Here is an 18,582-nt window from a genome sequence, read left to right as displayed (position 1 = left end):
CTCCTGTGCCGTACGATTCCACGAACGCTGAAATTAATTCTATATATACTTTTAAAATTAAATTATTGAGGGGCCCATTGAATCTAGACTCGGGGTGTACGGTTAAGAAGTTTGCAGATGATCCTCAAATCGGCTGGTGTGGACGACATTGAAGACAGCTGCGGACTGCAGGAAGATATCAAGCAACTGCTCAGGTGGGCAGAGCAGTGGCAAATGGAGTTTACTCCAGAGAGGTGTGAGGTAATGCATCTGGGGCAGGCTACCAAGGCAAGGGAATACACGTTAAATGGTCGGACACTGAGAAGTGTAGAGGAACAGAGGGACCTTGGAGTGCAGGTCCACAGATCCCTGAAGATATCAGGCCAGGTGGATAAGAAGGCACACGGAATGCTTGCCTTTATTAGCCGAGGTATAGAATACAAGAGAGGTGGGGGGGGGGGGGGGGTGTTATGCTTGAACTGTATAAAACACTGGTTAGGCCACAGCTGGAGTACTGCGTGCAGTTCTGGTCACCGCATGACAGGAAGGACGTGATCGCACTGGAGGCTAAGGCCCTTCAAGTGCCCATCCAAGCACCTTTTAAATGCGCTGAGGGTTTCTGCAGCCACCACCCTTCCAGCCAGTGAGTTCCAGATCCCCCACCACCCTCTGCGTGAAGAAACCTCCCCTCAGATCCTTCTTCGGGTAAGGAGGCCAAAACTGTACGCAGTCATCATTGTCATGTATTCAACCAGCATTGTAACCCATGTATAAACTGACCTAAGTTGTACACCGTGAGAACACTGACCACTAGGTGGGAGACACTCCTAACCTGGACCTTCAGGTATAAAAGGGGAAGCTCCACCCACCTTCATCACTTGAGTGCTGAGGAATAAAGGACAGGTCACAGACTGACCTTCTCTCAAGCATGGGCCTCGTGTGCATTTATACTGTGTAGTAAGGACGTATCAATCATCATCATCGTCATCACAGGCAGTCCCTCAGAATCGAGGAAGACTTGCTTCCACTCAGGAAGTGAGTCCTTAGGTGGCTGAACAGTCCAATACGGGAACCACAGGGTGGGACAGACAGTGGTTGAGGGAAGGGGAGGGTGGGACTGGTTTGCCGCACGCTCCTTCCGCTGCCTGCGCTTGGTTTCTGCACACTCTCGGCGACGGGACTCGAGGTGCTCAGCGCCCTCCCGGATGCACTCCCTCCACTTAGGGCAGACTGGTCTTTGGGCCCAGGGACTCCCAGGTGTCAGTGGGGATGTTGCACTTTATCAGGGAGGCTTTGAGGGTGGTCCCCTGTAACGTTTCCTCTGCCCACCTTTGGCTCGTTTGCCGTGTAGGAGTTCCGAGTAGAGCGCTTGCTTTGGGAGTCTCGTGTCTGGGGGGACATGCGGACAATGTGGCCCTGCCCAGCGGAGCTGGTCGAGTGTGGTCAGTGCTTCGATGCTGGGGTTGTTGGCCTGGTCGAGGACGCTAACGTTGGTGCGTCTGTCCTCCCAGGGGATTTGCAGGATCTTGCGGAGACATCGTTGGTGGTATTTCTCCAGCAACTTGAGGTGTCTACCGTACATGGTCCATGTCTCTGAGCCATACAGGAGGGCGGGTATCACTACAGCCCTGTAGACCATGAGCTGGGTGGCAGATTTGAGGGCCTGGTCTTCAAACACTCTTTTCCTCAGGCGGCCGAAGGCTGCACTGGCGCACTGGAGGCGGTGTTGGATCTCGTTGTCGATGCCTGCTCTTGTTGATAGGAGACTCCCGAGGTATGGGAAATGGTCCATGTTGTCCAGGGCCGGGCCGTGGATCTTGATGACTGGGGGGGCAGTGCTGTGCGGTGAGAACAGGCTGGTGGAGGACCTTTGTCTTACGGATGTTTAGCGTAAGTTCCATGCTTTCGTACGCCTCGGTAAACACATCGACTATGTCCTGGAGTTCAGCCTCTGTATGTGCGCAGACGCAGGCATCATCCGCGTACTGTAGCTCGATGACAGAGGTTGGGGTGGCCTTGGACACAGTACTCCAGGTGCGGTCTCACCACGGCGCTATATAATGACAGCAAGACATGATGAACAATGTTCCCTGTAAGGTGCAGCCCTCTCCGAGGGTCCCACACATCCTGGGAACGGATTTTCCAATGTCATGTTTCACACACGCATGAAACTGTGTGTTAGGCCACCCAAAAAAAAATGAGGGATCGTCGGTCAAGAGGTCTTACCTGTGACATGGACCTTTGAAGTCAGCAGACTGTAGTGCATAAAGGAGTAGGGTTTACAATAGTTCAGCAGGGCTCAAACTATTCATAAATACAAAGAATCTCGCTCTGTATCGTTCACTGCACTGTGTATCAATAAAATCTGTTCTGTTACAACTCTCGTGTCTCGTGTTTACTAATTGTGGCGTGAACCACAGGAGGTTGACAGTGCGGCACTCCCTCAGTACTGCCCCTCCGACAGTGCGGTGCTCCCTCAGTACTTCCCCTCCGACAGTGCGGTGCTCCCTCAGTACTTCCCCTCTGACAGTGCGGCGCTCCCTCAGGACTTACCCTCCGACAGTGCGGCGCTCCCTCAGTACTGTACTGGAGTGTCATCCTAGATTTTTGTGCTGAAGTTCCTGGAGTGTTCAGTTCCATTCGCAACTCCGCAGACACTGCAGCAGTCCCTGCCGCATGCAGCAAGATCTGGACAACATTCAGGCTTGGGCTGATAAGATGCCACGGCCAGTATTGGAAGAAGAGCAGGGGAGTTCCCCCCTGATTTATCCCTCAATCAACATCACTAAAACACATTATCTGGGTCATTATCACATTGCTGTTTGTGGGAGCTTGCTGTGTGTAACTTGGCTGCCGCGTTTTGCACATTACAACAGTGACTACACTTCCAAAGTACATCATTGCTGCACTGTCGGAGGGGCGGTACTTAGGGAGCGCCGCACTGTCGGAGGGGCAGTACTGAGGGAGCGCCGCACTGTCGGAGGGGCGGTACTTAGGGAGCACCGCACTGTCGGAGGGGCCGCATTTCAGAGGAGACGTTAAACTGAGGCCCCGTCTGCTGTCTCAGGTAAAAGATCCCACAGCCAGTATTGGAAGAAGGGTGGGGTGGGGGGTGGGGGTGTCTCCCCAGTGTCCTGAGGCCAATATCTATCCCTCAATCAAATCACATCGCTGTGCGTGGGAGCTTGCTGTGCGCAAATTGTCTGCTGCATTTCCCACATTACAACATGAGCATGCGCCACAAAGTAATTCATTGGCTGTGAGGCACTTTGAGACGTCCGGTGGTCGGGAAAGGCGCTATATAAACATCAGTGAACACCCCACATCTCGCCCGATTGCAGCTGGTGAAGGATCAATGACTCGAGCCGAGTTGGTTGCAAGCTTTTATTTATAGTGACATACATTACATACAGTGTACCCGCCAAGATAACCTTGTGGCATTTCCACATATATCAGAGAGCCCCCAATTAATACCCAGCACACGAATACCCTGTTCTCTCTTTAAATAACATTTCAAAAAAAATAATCTTTATATGTCAAAAAATGAGAGACATTCCATACTCTGTACAAAGCATTCCATTGAGAGCCAGCGCTGCTCCAGGAACCCGAGTTGTTTATTCCTGCCTGCACTTCTTTCAGTAAAACAATGCGACAGTTGATGGCTTGAACCCACCCATTTAACTTTAGAGATTTCCCGTCTCTCCAGCATTAGTTTCAAGCCGCCAAGGTCAAGCTGTAACCGTTTCTCACTCATATTTTTTGTACGGTACGTTATCGCACAATGGGTGTTAATATACAGAACGTTAAATGAGTATAGTCTTCAGTAATTCCATTGTACTTGATGTGACTGAATATATTTGCCGCAGTGTCGGACAGGCAGTACTGAGGGAGCGCCGCACTGCGCTGTCAGAGGGGCAGTACTGAGGGAGCGCTGCACTGTCGGAGGGGCGGTACTGAGGGAGCGCCGCACTGTTAGAGTGGCCTTCTTTCGGATGAGACGTTAAACCGAGGCCCCGTCTGCCCTCTCTGGTGGGCATAAAATATACCATGGCACTATTTGGAAGAAGAGCAGGGGGAGTTCTCCCCGGTGTCCTGGGGCCAATATTTATCCCTCAACTATTTGAGTTGTGCACTTTAAACAAATGTCCCCTGCAAGGAAGGGGGAGGGGGGGTCACACTCCAAAATACATTTTTTTTCCAGTGAATATTTATCCCTCAACCAACATTACTAAAAAAAAACAGGTGATCTGGGTCATTATCACATTGCTGTTTGTGGGAGCTTGCTGTGCGCAAATTGACTGCTGCATTTCCCACTTTACAACAGTGACTATACTCGAAAATGTACCTCGTTATCTATGAAGCACGTTGGGATGTCCTGCGGATGGCGAGAAACATTGTCTTAATGGAAGTCTTTCATTCTGACTAATTTATGTGTGTCGGGATCACACACAGTATCACTGTCCAGTCCTTGTTGATTCACAAGGAGCCTTAGCAAAAACAATATCAAAATATGAGGTACAGGGTGCCTCGCTTACTTCTGTCAACTGCTCAGAGTGCGTGATTTTATAATTAATTATAATTGATTGTGAGAAATAAGCCTCAACAGTTTGATCGCAAGGTTGACCAGTACTGTCTATCATTACCTTACCAGGAACTTTCAATTTGATACGACCCTCTTTTTTATCGAACTCCAGAATCTTACGCTTCATGTTACCAATCACGGTGTGATTCCTTTCACAAAGGCCATTGCTACCGGAGATCCCAGGTTCTGTATTTATAACAATGATATTCATGTTCTCAAACACATCTCTGAACTCCTCGTTAGCGAATTCACCTCCAATAGCGGTCAAAACCTTTGCTAGGATTCCAAGCACAGTCTCTATCCGTTTTTCCATTAATGTATTTTTAATAACCGTCTTCTGGTATGTACTATAATTGAACTCAGAATTGAGCTCTGTCTCACATGGCCTCCGTGATATACACCTTTCCTCTGATACCCCAGCCTCCATAAACGAGGATTGCCCCGCAGGCAAAGTGTTTGAATGCTCAGGAGATATGGCACCAATTGTCGGACTTTCTCCAGGGGGAGGATTTTCACAAAGATCGGGAGGTAATTTGGGATTACTCCCATCGACTCGTTGGTAAGGACTCTGTTCTCCAACCACCCGAAGAGAATTCTTTGCGTGAACTGCCCCTGCCAGAGCTGTTGACAAGTTACACCCTGGTTGATCAGCCAGAATTTTATGTATCATTTTACCAATCACAGCATGATGCTGTTCACAAAGGCTCACAACTTCTGTATTCATGACTGTGACAGTCATATTCTCACACACACCTCTGAACTCGTTAGCGAATTCACCTCCAAAATTGGTCAATAACTTTGTTGGCCTGTCAAGCCCAGCCCCTTTCCATTTTTCCATCATTGTTTCTATAACCTTTGTGTCCTTTTTACATATTAGTGTCGAAATGCTGAATGCTGTAGCCAGCTCAATGCAATGTAAGATGATTTTGTTGTTGTCTTTGTCCCATACCCTTCGATATATGGCAACTTCCTTGTTATAGTGCTGTACCAATGGATGACTTGCAATCGGCCGTGGGGCGGTCGTTCTGGACTTTTTACAGAATTGACAATTATCACTAATCTTTTCTATTAGGCTTGTATACTCCCCATCTACAATTACACCTGCATCTGTTAGCATGCTTGTTAAACGCTGAGAAGTCGGGTGGGAAAATTGTTTATGTAACTTAGAGACAATTCTTGCCTTATCGTTATCACCTGATGCCATTAATACTCGCCTAACATTTGGTTTTGTTAAGGGGATACAATAATGTCCTGACTGGGTATACTGAAGAACAACTTGTTTCCTAAAGATCATTGCTTTATTGTTTACTGTATCAACTTCAATTTTCATCCTAGTCATGAAAGGTTTACTCAATAGCAGTGGTATCTCAATGGAGACTACTTGTGTAACTATATATCTTCTTACTCCAGATATCTCACATGGAATTATTACTCTTTGGCGTGATAAGATGTTATCATCTCCATACTTAAAGTACACATTACTTTTATATTTCTTAACCTTCTGTCGAGCTTTACTATTTATTGACTCAAGATAACATTTCAACCAATCCTCCCCGCATACAGTTAAAATACACGTACTATCAAACACAGCACAATTAACAGATTGTGCGACCAATATGGTCATCATAAAATTAGAAATTCTTGTAACCGGTATAATCTGTTTATCATCATTATCTTCATCCTTATCCGCGGAACTACTTTCTGTCTTTGTCATTTCAAAGCTCTTGCGGCAATTCGCTTTATAATGGTACGGAGAGGCACACTTAAAGCATTTATTGACTTTTCCTTGGGCGTTGATGGGATTTATTTGCCCAGTCCATTTTCTGTTGATACAACTGGATTTTCTATATGTGCTTTTGTTACCATTCTGTCCGTCCCTGGTCCTTGGCTCATATCGAAGCCTGGTACCACGAACACGTTGGGTATACCTCGAGTTTTCCGCATTTTTAAAGACAGCAAATATCTGATCCAGATTATTTTTTGAGATCTGGAGCTTGGCTCGGAGCAGCTGTATGTCCAGAGCAGACATCTTAAGACCGTCTAGAAATGGCAATTTATCGATTACACAAACAAGCTTTTCCAAACATCCACACAATTCGTTTCCCATTGAGTTTTCAATTTCCGACCATGTCTCATGAGCACTTAACTGGCCATCTATCCTGTCGATTTTAACCAGTGTTCCTACAAGAGGGTGAAAACATTCATCATTATCCAACTGAGTTGCATCCATCTCAGAAAGTACCGTGCTCTATGTTTACTTGGTTCACGAAATGACCACAAGTGCCAACCCTTGTTGGCTCTTTGGTGGAGCAGTATCCCGTGTCCACATACAGAAACATAGAAACATAGAAAATAAGTGCACGAGTAGGCCATTCGGCCCTTCGAGCCTGCACCACCATTCAATAAGATCGTGGCTGATCCTTCACCTCAGGACCTCTTTCCCGCTTTCTCTCCATACCCCCTTGATCCCTTTAGCCGTAAGGGCCATATCTAACTCCCTCTTGAATACATCCAATGAACTGGCATCAACAACTCTCTGCGGCAGGGAATTCCACAGGTTAACAACTCTCTGAGTGAAGAAGTTTCTCCTCATCTCAGTCCTAAATGGCCTACCCCTTATCCTAAGACTGTGTCCCCTGGTTCTGGACTTCCCCAACATCCGGAACATTCTTCCCGCATCTAACCTGTCCCGTCCCGTCAGAATCTTATACATTTCTATGAGATCCCCTCTCATCCTTCTAAACTCCAGTGTATAAAGGCCCAGTTGATCCAGTCTCTCCTCATATGTCAGTCCAGCCATCCCTGGAATCAGTCTGGTGAACCTTCGCTGCACTCCTTCAATAGCAAGAACGTCCTTCCTCAGATTAGGAGACCAAAACTGAACACAATATTCCAGGTGAGGCCTCACCAAGGCCCTGTACAATTGCAGTAAGACCTCCCTGCTCCTATACTCAAAGCCCCTCGCTATGAAGGCCAACATACCATTTGACTTCTTCACCGCCTGCTGTACCTGCATGCCAACTTTCAATGATTGATGTACCATGACACCCAGGTTTCATTGCACCTCCCCTTTTCCTAATCTGCCGCCATTCAGATAATATTCTGCCTTCGTGTTTTTGCCACCAAAGTAGATAACCTCACATTTATCCACATTATACTGCATCTGCCATGCATTTGCCCACTCACCTAACCTGTCCAAGTCACTCTGTAGCCTCTTAGCATCCTCCTCACAACTCACACTACCACCCAGTTTAGTGTCATCTGCAAACTTGGAGATATTACACTCAATTCCTTCATCCAAATCATGAATGTATATTGTAAAGAGCTGGGGTCCCAGGATTGAGCCCTGCGGCACTCCATTGGCCACTGCCTGTCATTCTGAAAAGGACCCATTAATCCGACTCTCTGCTTCCTGTCTGCCAACCAGTTCTCTATCCACACCAGTACATTACCCCCAAGACCATGTGCTTTGATTTTGCACACCAATCTCTTATGTGGGACCTTGTCAAAGGCCTTTTGAAAGTCCAAATACACCACATCCACTGGTTCCCCCTTGTCCACTCTACTAGTTACATCCTCAAAAAATTCCAGAAGATTTGGACAGATCCTGTCACTGCTTTCCTAATGCTTTTTCATCCTTAATAATTGATTCCAACATTTTCCCCACTACTGATGTCAGGCTAACTGGTCTATAATTACCCGTTTTCTCTCTCCCTCCTTTTTTAAAAAGTTACATTAGCTACCCTCCAGTCCATAGGAACTGATCCAGAGTTGATAGACTGTTGGAAAATGATCACCAATGCATCCACTATTTCTAGGGCTACTTCCTTAAGTACTCTGGGATGCAGACAATCAGGCCCCGGAGATTTATCGGCCTTCAATCCCATCAATTTCCCCAACACAATTTCCTGCCTAATTAGGATATCCTTCAATTCCTCATTCTCACTAGACCCTCGGTCCCCTAGTACATCCGGAAGGTTATTTGTGTCTTCTTTTGTGAAGACAGAACCAAAGTATTTGTTCAAATGGTCTGCCATTTCTTTGTTCCCCATTATAAATTCACCCGAGTCCGACTGCAAGGGATCTACGTTTGTCTTCACTAATCGTTTTCTCTTCACATATCTATAGAAGCTTTTGCAGTCAGTTTTTATGTTCCCGGCAAACTTTCTCTCGTACTCTATTTTCCCCCTCCTAATTAAACCCTTTGTCCTCCTCTGCTGAATTCTAAATTTCTCCCAGTCCCCTGGTTTGCTGCTTTTTCTAGCCAATTTATATGCCTCTTCCTTGGATCTAACACTATTCTTAATTTCCCTCGTTAGCCACGGTTAAGCCACCTTCCCTGTTTTATTTTTACTCCAGACAGAGATGTACAATTGTTGAAGTTCATCCATGTGATCTATAAATGTTTGCCATTGCCTATCCACCGTCAACCCTTTAAGTATCACTCGCCAGTCTATTCTAGCCAATTCACGCCTCATGCCGTCGAAGTTAGCTTTCCTTAAGTTCAGGAGCTTAGTTCCTGATTTAACTATGTCACTCTCCATCTTAATAAAGAATTCTACCATATTATGGTCGCTCTTCCCCAAGGGGCCTCGCACAACAAGATTGCCAATTAGTCCCTTCTCATTACACATCACCCAGTCTAGGATGGCCAGCTCTCTAGTTGGTTCCTCGACATATTGGTCAAGAAAACCATCCCTAATACACTCCAGGAAATCCTCCTCTGCATTGCTACCAGTTTGGTTAGCCCAATCTATATGTAAATTAAAGTCGGCCATGATATCTAGCTCATTCTTCCGCTGGTCATACGGTTCAAACTCCGAGAACATTAGAGGGTAATCGTACCTCAACAAGTTAAACTTGCTTTCTGCCATAGATATGAACACAAGAGCATGCCCAATTAATACCCACCACCTGAATACAATTAACACTTATTGAGTGCCGCAGGGATCAGTGCTGGGACCCCAACTATTTACAATCTATATTAACGACTTGGAAGAAGGGACTGTGTGTAACGTAGCCAAGTTTGCTGATGGTACAAAGATGGGAGGAAAAGCAATGTGTGAGGACACAAAAAATCTGCAAAAGGACATAGACAGGCTAAGTGAGTGGGCAAAAATTTGGCAGATGGAGCATAATGTTGGAAAGTGTGAAGTCATGCACTTTGGCAGAAAAAAAAATCAAAGAGCAAGTTATTATTTAAATAGAGAAAGATTGCAAAGTGCCGCAGTACAGCGGGACCTGGGGGTACTTGTGCATGAAACACAAAAGGTTAGTATGCAGTTACAGCAAGTGATCAGGAAGGCCAATGGTATCTTGGTCTTTAAAGAAACATAGATACATAGAAAATAGGTGCAGGAGTAGGCCATTTGGCCCTTCGAGCCTGCACCACCATTCAATAAGATCATGGCTGATCATCCCCTCAGTACCCCTTTCCTGCTTTATTGCAAAGGGGATGGAGTATAAAAGCAGGGAAGTCTTGCTACAGTTATACAGAGTATTGGTGAGGCCACACCTGGAGTACTGCGTGCAGTTTTGGTTTCCATATTTACGAAAGGATATACTTGCATTGGAGGCAGTTCAGAGAAGGTTCACTCGGTTGATTCCGGGGATGAGGGGGTTGACTTATGAGGAAAGGTTGAGGAGGCTGGGCCTCTACTCATTGGAATTCAGAAGAATGAGAGGTGATCTTATCGAAACGTATATGAGTTTCTACAAGTATATAAAAAGGAAGAGAATAGCTAAAGTAAATGTTGGTACCTCAGAGGCTGAGACTGGGGAATTAATAATGGGAACAAGGAAATGGTAGAGACTTTGAATAAATATTTTGTAGCTGTCTTCACGGTGGAAGACACTAAAAGCATCCTAGTAATCGGAGCAAAATAGAGGGAGGAACTTGGAAACAATCACTGTCATTAGAGAAAAGTACCTTTGCTCTGCTGGTCTTCCACTCTCTCAGTTGACTCCTCAAGATCATTTGCAACTTGATTTTGGTTTATTTTTCGCAAAACCTTGATAACGAAGTGCGGGGCGGATTTGAATGTGTAGTGCTTGATGAGGGAGTCAGTTACAACATCTTCGCCCTGATTAATGAAATCCCTCTTTGTAATCTTCTTGTGTCCCTTAAACTCGGTGTCCAACACTGCATGCTTGAAGCTCTTGAAGTTATTCTGCTCCAGTTGCTGAAGGGAGCACAGGATAGCTTCCCTCATGGTCACAGCCATTGCCGAGCAGACAGCTTCTCCTGATCGTCTCCTTTCCAGTGACGCTAATGTAATGCCTCTGTTTAAAAAAGGGGGCAGACAAAAGGCAGGTTACTATAGGCCGGTTAGTTTAACATCTGTAGTGGGGGAAATGCTAGAAACTATCATTAAGGAAGAAATAGCGGGACATCTAGATAGGAATAGTGCAATCAAGCAGACGCAACATGGATTCATGAAGGGGAAATCATGTTTAACTAATTTACTGGAATTCTTTGAGGATATAACAAGCATGGTGGATAGAGGTGTACCGATGGATGTGGTGTATTTAGATTTCCAAAAGGCATTAGATAAGGTGCCACACAAAAGGTTACTGCAGAAGATAAAGGTTCGCGGAGTCAGAGGAAATGTATTAGCGTGGATCGAGAATTGGCTGGCGAACAGGAAGTAGAGAGTCGGGATAAATGGGTCCTTTTCGGGTTGGAAATCGGTGGTTAGTGGTGTGCCACAGGGATCAGTGCTGGGACCACAACTGTTTACAATATACATAGATGACCTGAAAGAGGGGACAGAGTGTAGTGCAACAAAATTTGCAGATGACACTAAGATTAGTGGGAAAGCGGGTTGTGTAGAGGACACAGAGAGGCTGCAAAGAGATTTGGATAGGTTAAGCGAATGAGCTAAGGTTTGGCAGATGGAATACAATGTTGGAAAGTGTGAGGTCATCCACCTTGGGAAAAAAAACAGTAAAAGGGAATATTATTTGAATGGGGAGAAATTACAACATGCTGAGGTGCAGAGGGACCTGGGGGTCCTTGTGCATGAATCCCAAAAAGTTAGTTTGCAGGTGCAGCAGGTAATCATGAATGCAAATGGAATGTTGGCCTTCATTGCGAGAGGGATGGAGTACAAAAGCAGGGAGGTCCTGCTACAACTGTACAGGGTATTGGTGAGGCCGCACCTGGAGTACTGCGTGCAGTTTTGGTCACCTTACTTAAGGAAGGATATACTGGCTTTGGAGGGGGTACAGAGACGATTCACTAGGCTGATTCCGGAGATGAGGGGGTTACCTTATGATGATAGATTGAGTAGACTAGGTCTTTACTCGTTGGAGTTCAGAAGGATGAGGGGTGATCTTATAGAAACATTTAAAATAATGAAAGGGATAGACAAGATAGAGGCAGAGAGGTTGTTTCCACTGGTAGGGGAGACTAGAACTAGGGGGCACAGCCTCAAAATACAGGGGAGCCAATTTAAAACCGAGTTGAGAAGGAATTTCTTCTCCCAGAGGGTTGTGAATCTGTGGAATTCTCTGCCCAAGGAAGCAGTTGAGGTTGTGGATATATGAACGGGATATATGGAATTAAAGACAGTAAAGTGAACTGGATATATGAAAATGTATAAGCCATGGAAAAATAACTAAGAGAATGTCAGATTGCAAATAATACAACATCAGCACAATTAACAGGCTTTCTCAAGGTTTTAAGTTACTAATCCTGCCAATATAAATTGTAACATGAAATGGATATATGGATAAATGGAAATACAACATCAGCAGAATTGCAAGGTTTCAGTTAGTAGCCAGTAAAGTTGTAACATTTAGAGGCAATGCCTGAGCTTACGTAAAAACAGCCCATATAGATATTGACTAATGAGTGGACAAAGGAAAGGAAGAATCAAAAGGGATAAGCTGAATTAGAATGTCAATCTAATTGTATCTTGTTATCTATTTTCAAAAATGTATAACTGTTGTCGCTTTTCGATGTAACTTCGCTTATCCCTAGGAAGTGTGTACGCTCTGTCGAGAGAGTATACCTTCTGTCTGATAAGTCTCGCCGGCCGGTGAATAAAGACTGCTTTGTTGAAAGCACAATCGGTATTCGACTCAGTGATTTCACTGAACCAGATTGCGAGAAAAGAATCTACATTTACAAGGTGAGCTCATTGAATGTGTTCAAGTCGCAGATAGATAGATTTTTAACCAATAAGGGAATTTAGGGTTACGGGGAGAGGGCGGGTAAGTGGAGCTGAGTCCACGGCCAGATCAGCCGTGATCTTGTTGAATGGCGGAGCAGGCTCGAGGGGTTAGATGGCCTCCTCCTGTTCCTAATTCTTATGTTCTTATGTTCCCCAGGGCACCTCGCCCTGTAAAGCACGCAAACGTAACTTCAGTTTAGGTGCCCCATACTTAACCCTCTGTCTACCGACAGGTGGAGTCCTCGCTACTTCTGCATTTCGATAGCGCCTTTCACTGCCTCAGGACGCCCCGGTGTGCTCCACAGCCAATGCAGTACTTATTTTGATGTGTGCTTATTGTCGTAATGTGGGACACGCGTCATCAATTTGCACACAGCAAGCTCCCACAATCCACCCTGTGATAATGGCCCAGATCTTCCGTTTTCAAGCTGTTGGTTGAGGAATAAATATTGGCCCCAGGACACAGGGGAGAACTCCCCCACACCCCCACCCCCCCCCCCTGCTCTTTTCCCAATAGTGGCCGTGGGACCTTTTACATCCACCTGAGAGGGCAGACGGGGGGGCCTCGGTTTAACGTCCCGTCCCTGATTCAATTCCAGCGCGTGAAATAATATTTAACAGGATCGGACTTTGCCAGGAATGTGCAACTCCACCTCGGGAAGGATGTGAAGGCCTCAGAGAGAGCACAGAAAAGGTTTACCAGAATGGTCCCCGGGATGAGGGACTTCAGTGACGTAGAGAGACTGGAGAAACATAGAAACATAGAAAATAGGTGCAGGAGTAGGCCATTCGGCCCATCGAGCCTGCACCACCATTCAATAAGATAATGGCTGATCATTCACCTCAGTACCCCATTCCTGCTTTCTCTCCATACCCCTTGATCCCTTTAGCCGTAAAGGCCGCATCTAACTCCCTTTTGAATATATCTAACGAACTGGCCTCAACAACTTTCTGCGGTGGAGAATTCCACAGGCTCACAATTCTCTGAGTGAAGAAGTTTCTCCGCATCTCGGTCCTAAATGGCTTACCCCTTATCCTTAGACTGTGACCCCTGGTCCTGGACTTCCCCAACGTCGGGAACATTCTTCCTGCATCTAACCTGTCCAATCCCGTCAGAATGTTTCTAATGTGATCACCTCTCATTCTTCTAAATTCCAGTGAATATATAAGCCTAGTCAGTCGATCCAGTGAGGTTGTTTGCCTTAGAGCAGAGAAGGTCGAGAGGAGATTTGATCGAGGTGTTCAAAATCACGGGGGGTCTGGACAGAGATAGAGAGAAACTGTTCCCATTAGTGGAGGGGTGGACAACCAGAGGACACAGATTTAAGGCGATTGGCAGAAGAACCAAAGGCAACGTGAGGAAAAACGTTTTTACGCAGCGAGCGGTGAGGATCTGGGAACGCGCTGCCCAAGAGGGCGATGGAGGCAGACTCAATCGTGGGTTTCAAAAGGGAGTCGGATAAGAACCTGAAGGAGAGAAATGTGCAAGGCGCCGGGGAAAGGGCAGGGGAGTGGGACTGGCTGAGGTGCTCTTGCAGAGAGCCGGCACGGGCTCGATGGGCCGAATGGCCGCCTCCTGAGCGATAACCATTCTATGATTCTATGATTTGAGTTCAGTTATTATTAATGCAGTAACACTTCCCAGCCTTGGTTGTGGACCGAAGATCACTCGTTTAATCTGGTACCTGATACAACAACAACTTGCATTTGATGTTGAATTGTGCAGAGGGACCTGGGGGGTCCTTGTGCATGAAACCCTTTTTGGAGTTTATCTGAAAACATAAAACATTAATCCATGCCACCCGACCTGGATGACACACCAGACATTACAAGGCCTTTTTTTTTTGGCACTAAAATCACATTTTTTTTCCCAGTGCCCCCTATAAAAGGGGAGGGGGACACTAAAAGCACCGGCAATTAAAACAAATTAAACTTTAAAACGTAAAATCAAATCAAAATTTGGTTGCCGGGGGTGATGATGCACTCCAGTCCCTCCGGTGCCCACCTCTCGCGGAAGGCCGCGAGCGTACCGGTGGACACCGCGTGCTCCATCTCCAAGGACACCCTGGCGCGGATGTATGCGCGGAAGAGAGGCAGGCAGTCGGGCTGAACGACCCCCTCGACCGCCCGCTGCCTGGACCGGCTGATGGCACCCTTGGCCGTGCCCAGGAGCAGTCCTACGAGGAGGCCCTCGGACCTACCCGCTCCCCTCCGCACAGGGTGCCCAAAGATCAGGAGAGTGGGACTGAAGTGCAGCCAGAATTTCAGGAGCAGCCCCTTCAAATAATAAAACAGGGGCTGCAATCTCGTGCACTCAATAAAAACATGGAACACGGACTCCTCCAGACCGCAGAAATTGCAGGCGGCCTGGGAGCCCGTGAACCGGCTTAAAAATTTGTTGCACGGCACTGCTCCGTGCACCACCCTCCAGGCCAAGTCCCCGATAAATAGAGGGAGGGACTCCCGCGTAGAGTGCCCTCCATCGGGGACCCCCGCCTCCTCCGGACGGCAGGATGGTACGCCATGGCGTGTCCGGACGGCCGGCGAGGATGGCAAAGTTGAGAGTGTGCAGGAGCAGCCCGTACATGAAACCCCTCCGCGCGGAACTGAAAGGCACGGAGGGGATTTCCCCGAGGCGGCTCAAGTTGTGAGGCGCCGGCCCCCAAGGGAGGTTCCGGGGTTTGGCGCTGATGAGGAATTCTGTCCGGACGGGGGTCAGTTCGGACGGGATCTCCCCACGTGCTTGAGCCTCCTCGATGCACCGAACAGAGTCAGGGCCCAAAGCTGTTTTTAGCGACTCGATGGCTTTGGCCGCGCGGTGGACGTCTGCTGAATTTAGGCGCCGCGCCAGCGTGTCTGGCGCCATCCAGCCCGCTCCTCCGCCATCGAGCAGGTCCCTGACCCTGGTCACCTCACCAGCCACAGCCCTCTCTTCCGACCGCCACATAAAGCCTCGGTCGTGGAGGTACGGATTCCCGAGCAGCGGCTCCTGCAGGACAGCCGCCACTCCAGCAGGCGGAGAGCTGCTCTTGGTGGAGACTTTGTTCCAGACCCTGATGAGTTCCTTGTAAAAGACAGGCAGCTCCTGGAGGGCGGTCCTGACACCCCCCCAAGTTCACAAACAGGAGCTGCGTGTCGTAATTGAGGTCGCGCTGCTGGCGGAAGAAATACGTCGCCAGAGCACACCACCTAGGAGGGGGCTCGACGTAAAGGTATCTCTGCAGGGTCTGAAGCCGGAAAGTCGCGAGCTGGGCGCTGACCCACACCAACGACTGACCGCCCTCCTCAAGCGGGAGACTCAAGACCGCGGCAGAGACCCAGTGCTTCCTGTTGTTCCAGAAGAAGTCCACCAGCTTCTTCTGTATCTTGGCGACAAACGCAGGGGGAGGGGTCAAAGTGACCAGCCGATACCACAACATTGCGGCCACCAGCTGGTATATGACTAGCGCTCGACCCCTGTAGGACAGCACTCGGAGCAGTCCTGTCCAGCGCCCTAGGCGAGCGGCGACCTTGGCCTCCAGCTCCTGCCAGTTCACCGGCCAGGCTTCCTCGTTGGGGCTAAGGTAGACTCCCAGATAGAGGAGATGGGTTGTGCTCCAGGCAAAAGGCCTGAGCTTCTCCGGCAGGGAGTCCACCCGCCACTGACCCACCAGGAGTCCGGAACATTTCTCCCAGTTGATCCTGGCGGAGGACGCGGCCGAGTAAATCTCCTGGCACTCACGCATCCTCCGCAGGTCAGCGGGATCCTCTACCGCGAGGAGCACATCATCGGCGTAAGCCGAGAGGACGACCTCCACGCCCGGCCCTTGCAGAGCCAGTCCCGTCAACCTCGTCCGCAGGAGGCGCAGGAAAGGCTCCACGCAAATGGCATATAACTGGCCGGACATGGGGCATCTCTGGCGCACCCCTCTCCTAAAGCGAAGGGGCGCCGTCAAGGACCCGTTAACCTTAATCAGACACTCCGCGACAGCGTACAAAAGTCGGATCCGGGCGACGAAATGCGTCCCGAACCCGAAAGCGCGCAGAGTTCCGAGCAGATAGTCGTGATCCACCATGTCGAACGCCTTCTCTTGGTCGAGAGATAGGAAGACGACCGACAGACCAGCCTCCTGGGAATGATGGATGAGGTCCCGGACCAGATGGACGTTGTCGTGGATTGTCCGGCCCGGGACCGTGTAGGACTGGTCGGGATGGATCATGTGGTCCAGCACGGCACCAAGGCGAGCAGACATCGCCCTGGCGAAGATTTTGTAGTCCGTGCTGAGGAGGGAGACCGGGCGCCAGTTCTTAAGAAGGCGGAGATCGCCCTTCTTAGGCAGCAGGACGATGACTGCCCTGCGCTCCTTGTGCATGAATCCCAAAAAGTTAGTTTGCAGGTGCAGCAGGTAATCGGGAAGGCGAATGGAATGTTGGCCTTCATTGCGAGAGGGATGGAGTACAAAAGCAGGGAGGTCCTGCTGCAATTGTATAGGGTATTGGTGAGGCCGCACCTGGAGTACTGCGTGCAGTTTTGGTCACCTTACTTAAGGAAGGATATACTGGCTTTGGAGGGGGTACAGAGACGATTCACTAGGCTGATTCCGGAGATGAGAGGGTTACCTTATGATGATAGATTGAGTAGACTGGGTCTTTACTCGTTAGAATTCAGAAGGATGAGGGGTGATCTTATAGAAACATTGAAAATAATGAAAGGGGATAGACAAGATTGAGGCAGAGAGGTTGTTTCCGCTGGTCGGGGAGACTAGAACTAGGGGGCACAGCCTCAAAATACGGGGGAGCCAATTTAAAACCAAGTTGAGAAGGAATTTCTTCTCCCAGAGGGTTGTGAATCTGTGGAATTCTCTGCCCAAGGAAGCAGTTGAGGCTAGCTCATTGAATGTATTCAAGTCACAGATAGATAGATTTTTAACCAATAAGGGAATTAAGGGTTACAGGGAGCGGGCGGGTAAGTGGAGCTGAGTCCACGGCCAGATCAGCCATGATCTTGTTGAATGGCGGAGCAGGCTCGAGGGGCTAGATGGCCTACTCCTGTTCCTAATTCTTATGTTCTTATGTTCGTATATAGCACCTTCAATGTAGTAAAACGTCCCAAGATGCTTCACAGGAGTCATTATCAAACAAAATTTGATACCGAGCTGCACGAGAGGAAATTAATCAGAGAAAATCATAGCAATTTATGGCACAGAAAGAGGCCATTCAGCCCATCGTGTCCGCGTGGCCGACAAACAGCTAGTCAGCCTAATCCCACTTTCCATCTCTTGGTCCATAGACCTGTAGCTCTTAAAAACATAAGAAATAGGAGCAGGGGTCGGCCATTCGGCCCCTCGAGCCTGCTCCACCATTCAATACAATCATGGCTGATCTGATCATGGACTCAGCTCCGCTTCCCCGCCCGCTCCCCATAACCCTCAACTCCCTTATCGCTCAAAAATCAGTCTATCTCCACCTTAAATATATTCAGTGACCCAGCCTCCACAGCTCTCTGGGGCAGAGAATTCCACAGATTCACCAGAAGAAATTCCTCCTCATCTCAGTTTTAAATGGGCGGCCCCTTGTTCTAAGACCATATCCCCTAGTTCTAGTCTCCCCCATCAGTGGAAACATCCTCTCTGCATCCACCTTGTCGAGCCCCCCTCATAATCTTATACGTTTCGATAAGATCATCTCTCATCCTTCTGAATTCCAATGAGTAGAGGCCTAACCTGGTCTGCCTTTCCTCGTAAGTCAACCCCCTCATCTCCGGAATCAACCGAGTGAACCTTCTCTGAACTGCCTCCAAAGCAAGTATATCCTTTCGTAAATATGGAAACCAAAACTGTACACCCCACGGAACAGCTCTCTCTT

Source organism: Pristiophorus japonicus, unplaced genomic scaffold, assembly GCF_044704955.1.
Source record: "Pristiophorus japonicus isolate sPriJap1 unplaced genomic scaffold, sPriJap1.hap1 HAP1_SCAFFOLD_432, whole genome shotgun sequence".
NCBI lineage: Eukaryota > Metazoa > Chordata > Chondrichthyes > Pristiophoridae > Pristiophorus > Pristiophorus japonicus.
The sequence above is the reverse complement of the archived record's forward strand: the minus strand, read 5'-3'. Positions refer to the sequence as shown.